Raw genomic sequence first — 5,478 nt, 5'->3', positions numbered from 1 at the left:
TGGTGGTGCACGCCTGTAATCCCAGCACTCGGGAGGCTGAGGCAGAAGGATCACTGTGAGTTTGAGACCAGCCCAGATTACATAGTGAGTTCCAGGTCAGTCTCAATTGCATTGTGAGACCCTGTCTCAAAAAACAAAAAAAAAAAAAAAAAAAAAAAGCTATAAATTATTCTATGATGATTCTATGCCCACTGAGTGACGTCTCACCCAAAACATCTCATAAAATATCTTTCCTCTCTCCTTGGCCCAAGGAACCCTCAGCTAGCTTCTTTGTGGATCTCTGGAGTCATCTCCAACGCAGGGCAAGGGCAACCCAGTGAGGCAGAATTTCAGAGCATAGGAGCTGTAGGTCAGTCATTAACACTGGTTGTTATCAAGGACAGGAAGGCTCCTATGGCAGCCAGCACAGGGAGAGACTTGTGGAGCCAGTTTGCCTTCTGAACACAGGAAGGAAAACACAACACTGAAGAGACCTGAAGGTGATTAAGGAAATATACTGACATGAACTTTACTATGCTAATGCAAAATAATATTTACAAGGACACTGTGTGCAACAGGCCAATCAGACAATGTAATGGTCTCTGCGCTCCAGGTACTTCAAAGAGAGGAAATGTGTACAGACTCTTGGACACAGGTATTAACCATCTACCTAGGTCTAAATGGAGAGGATGCATGTGTGTGTATGCGCATGCATGTGCGTGTATGCGCATGTGCATGTTTATATTTGTGTTTCTCTCTGTGTGCCCATATGTACATGATTGTGGCCACACTATAGACTTTTCCATTTTTTTTTTTTTTAGAATGAAAATAGGAGAAAAGAGAATGGGGAAAAAAGAGAGATTTGCAAATCTTATTTATTAAGCAAATACAAGAGGGATCCTCAATCTTATAGGAGAAATAAAAGAGAAGCTGAGCAAGCTGTCCAGCCCCAAATTTCACATTTATGATGTCACTCTGTCTATGCTCAGCCCACCTTAAGGGCTATGCATGCAAAGAAACATACTGTTCCCTTTCTAAGCAGTAGTCCACGATTTGAAATAGTTATTATAGTCATAGGCTTTTAAGAAAAAGTTGGCATCTATGAGCTCTTGATAAGGAATATTTTCTTCCCCAACAGAAATTACAACACAGACAGTGTGCTCAAAGCAAAATAGAGAATCAATAAATGTATATGTGGAAAATGTGATATTAAACATTCATTTTTATGTGCTGCAAAATCTAAGAAAATGCTAATGTATGGTTTTCTGGATAATCTGGATCAAATGAATTTTTGCTTAAATTTTTTCATCTGAAGTTTTTTTGCACATAAATAATTTATATCACTCTGAGCAGACAGCTTCCAGGATAATTTTTATAGGACTTAATGCGGGAGCTTTTCCTTCATTATTTTCAAGAGTGTGAGGAGTCTCTCAAATCTAAACAGGCTACATTACCAAATGAACTAGATGGTGCCTGTCTCCATGCATTTCAATGACATAAGCAGCCTGCCTTTTTTAAATGGAATTTGAAGTCGTCCTACAACAGAGAATCCCCAATTCCATTGCCAGTCCACATCCTGATACGTTTACTTAAGTCAATTATTGAGTCTCTTAGATTATGTCTGTAGAAGCTGCCAAAACATCTGGCCATTTCAATCAGTTCAATCAAAGATTCCACCAAGTCAAGGGGGAAATTAGTCAAATTACTCATTTGTATAGGCAGAACAATCGGTTGTTTTCTTCGGGTAAGCTGTAAGTAGATATAGCTCTAAAGGGTTTGGTTTTCTTTTCTGAAACCAGAATACAGGCTATAATTTCTGAAGGAGGTTGTGATTTTTTTATCAGCTTATGTTTTGTGAGGTGTTCTGACAGATCTTCAGTCCAAAATATAGTGGGTATGAAGATGATTTATCTGCATCTCTGACAGTTCTGTGCTCAGTTGAATTCTATGTTCTGAAGGATGGAACCAAGCCAGAATTACACAGAACTAGAGTTTGCTAAGTATTAAAAAGTAAAAGTAGCAGTACTAGAACTCACAGAATAGCATTTAACATGTCCCCGAACCTATTGGCATTCCTATGCATGTGTATTCTCACTTTAACAAAATCTAATACATGATTTTAATTACTAAAAACAATGAATACACAGCTTTTCATTGGAACCTCCAAGCATAAACTGCTTTTCTATAAAATCAAACTAATATTGCACACTCCTTTGATCTCTTCAGTCTGTTACATGGTCTCTTCTACAGACATTTGGAATTTCAAATGATAGTCACAGCCCCAAAGAGAAACAAACGCTCAGGGAGGGAGAGATATACAGAAGCCCAATATTCTGATTGTATTACCCCATTTTTCTTTTCACACTTAAATACTCACTCATAGACTAAAAATTCTCTGATCCAAAATACTTTATAAAATGATTTGGTTCAGAAATCTGTATTAAAATACAAGATCTCCTCTGAATAAACACATTTAGAAGAAAACATTTACATGTTCATTTGGGGCTGAGGTTAGTACAGATAACCTATGTCTAATTTAGTATGACTTTTGTTCTCTATGCATAGTTTTGAAGCTTTAAAAAAGATGGAGATAATTAGAAACAATTACTGTCATAACTGAATAATATAAACTTTGTGCAAAGGTCTGAGATGACTCACCTTCCAGAGTATATGAACTCTGTGGCTGATGTCTCTGTATAACTTGTTAAATGTCTGCAGCTTAATTGTTAAAGTTTTTTTGTTAATGAAATAGTATAAGTCTGTTCCCCTTAGGAGAAAAGTGAGTCTTTGTTTCAAAAGCAAAGGAATTAAAAGAAACTCAGTTTTCAAAGTCAGAGCAAGATAAGTTTTAAAAAGAAAAAAAAGTTATATTTACAATCTCAAAATGAGTACAGTCTTCCTTTATTTAAAAAAAATCAGGAATTTTACTGGTAGTTCAGCGAGGATAGATCGTAAAATATGACTAGAAAGATTTTAGTTTTGAAAAAGGCATATTGGAAATCGATAAGATCAAGACTTTTTGAATAATGAGGCAGAAATCTCCTGGACAAATAAGATTATCTAGGGTGCCCAAAACTGGCCATGGAGGTTAGATGATAGTTAACTTCTTGTGGACACAACTAAAATTTGTTTGGCCTCCGTAAGAGCTAATTACACACAGTGGTATTATTGTTCTTGGTTTGGTTTTGGCTTTTTGTTTCGTTTTGGTGCTGGGCATTGAACCCAGGACATCATTCATGCTAAGCACATGTTTTACCACTGAGGTGTACCCTCCACTCCTGTGCGAGTTTATACCTGAGTTTATACCTCTGTTGAGGAAAACAGAGTTTGCTGCCAATAGCTTGGAGAACAAAAGGGAACAGAATGTGAAAGAAGGTGTTAAATGGGCAAGTGTCACTGAATTGAACATACCAATCCGTTCCTGAAAACCTAAAATTACTAACGTGCACAAAGAAAAAGTTCCTGACCTTGAATTACAACTTTAGAACAGAGCTACCCATACATACATACATACAGACTAAAAACAGATAAGCAAGTTACTGTCTTGATGACAAACTAAGAAGTCATTCACAAGGCAGTATTTTGGAGCACACAGAAACCCACATAAAAGAGACTAAACCAATCACATGCTGTTTGTGGGAAATGTAACCTGGTTTGACATTTCTGGAGGGCAGCTTGGCATTATGTCCCAAACTCAGAATTGATCCAGCAACCCTGATCTAGGAAATGAAACCAAAGGTATGGTTCTCAGTTATGATGATACACATAAGTGCCCAGGAAAACTTGTTTAAAAACTGCCAACTGTTAGATTTCTTTCCCCAGAAATTTGTAAGTGTGAGAATTTACATTTTTAAACAAGTAGTGCTCCTGATTTTTGCTGCTGATTAACAATCAGGTTGCCAAAATGAGCATATTAAAAGGTAAAGTCTGTCAGCAGAAAGAAATATTAGTGTTGATTCCTTAAAATTGCTAGAAATTAGAAACTATTATTTCACACCTCTGAACCTCAGTTTCCTTGTTTTTACAATGAGTGTACATACCCCTGAGGATATTGTGTAATTAAATAAGATTTTATATATATATATATATATAGTTATAGTTATAGTTATATGTATATAGATATATATAAATAATGTTAATTTATGGTTACAACTCTGAGTGAACAAAAAGCATCTAAACAATAGAATCTATAATACCATTCAGTTTTTAAAATATTGTTTATACACATAACATATGTGCATAAAGAGATAACCTAAGACATATTCAAGTACTATTAATAGTGATGAAAGTTTGATAGTGAAATTTTAAAGGATCTACTTATCCTCTCTGAAATTTTGTTTTACAATTAAAATAGATAACTTTCCTCAAAAAATTACAATAGTTAAGTTCAAAACCTGTATTTAAATACAAAAATATAATGAGCACTTTGATAATACCTGCATTTCTGTAACACCTTGCCAGAAATCTTCTGCAAGCATTACTTCACATGACCTCATGCAGCCCTGTGTATGAAAAAGGACATGTCTTTTATACCTGTTGTACGGATGAGGAAACGACATATGTGGTTCTTTGAGGGCTCCCACAAACAGCCACATATTCAAAGCCAAGTCCCAAACCCAAATCTTTTGAGTCCAAGTTTAGTATCTCTTCTAGTGAGCAGTGTTTCCTCACTACTCTCAGTTATGCTTTTTTTCTCTCCCCACAGAAATCTTTAGTAAAAGGTGAAAGATTTATTCGATCTGAAGAGAAGCCAGAGTATCAGTTATGTTTTTTTCAAAGAAAGAAATGGAATTCCAGCTTTATGATTTTCTTTTTTTCGTTTGTTCACCCCATTTGTATTTTTTAAGGCTAATTGCTTAATAACATTGAAATGAATGGAACATTAAGAATGATATGAAAACATAGTAATGTTAGGAAATGGCGAAGTTAGGCTTCTAACAGAAATCTTAAACATTGAAGCTTTAGTAACAAGGTAATCTTATAAATATAGACAGTCCCGATGGTCTGTTAGAAGAAGTTTCATGTGTAAGTAAAACAAGTTATTAACGATGCAGCATGTAGGGCCTTAACTGGATGACTCTGGGTTCTCCTAAATTTTTCACTTGCTGGAGATCAACTGCGCTTTACGGCCCAAAAGATTTAGCTGTTGTCAGGGCCTGGAGTCAAACAGGAGCTTTTTTTTTTTCAGCTTTAATTGAGTTTATTGGTACATTTTAGGGATACAGTACAGTTGCATTCATTGTTGGGATCATGTACCTCTACATGACAAGTCTTGATTCTCATTTTTCCCCTTACCTCTGCCCTCCCTTCACCCCCTCCTCCCCTCCCCATCTACAAACACTTTATTTTCATCTTTTCATTCTCTCACGTTTTTTTCTTTTCCCTTTTTACTCTTCCCCTACCCATCCCACCTTCCCTACACCTTTAGCTCCTTTCTTCCCATTTCTAAATGTCAGTAATATTATTAGAATCTTATGCATTGCTGCAGATTATTCACAC

The 5,478-nt window shown here is 35.9% G+C and overlaps 1 pseudogene; it reads right to left on the bottom strand.

Moving 5' to 3' along the window:
* Positions 1-4,634: 4,634 nt before the first annotated feature.
* On the bottom strand, positions 4,635-4,738 carry LOC117286400 (annotated as a pseudogene).
* Between the last annotated feature and the right edge of the window lie 740 nt (positions 4,739-5,478).

The sequence above is a fragment of the Fukomys damarensis genome, unplaced genomic scaffold (assembly GCF_012274545.1).
Source record: "Fukomys damarensis isolate Sample0158 unplaced genomic scaffold, DMR_v1.0_HiC HiC_scaffold_16, whole genome shotgun sequence".
In the NCBI taxonomy this organism is placed as follows: Eukaryota; Metazoa; Chordata; class Mammalia; order Rodentia; family Bathyergidae; genus Fukomys; species Fukomys damarensis.
This window is presented reverse-complemented; position numbering and strand designations above follow the sequence as displayed.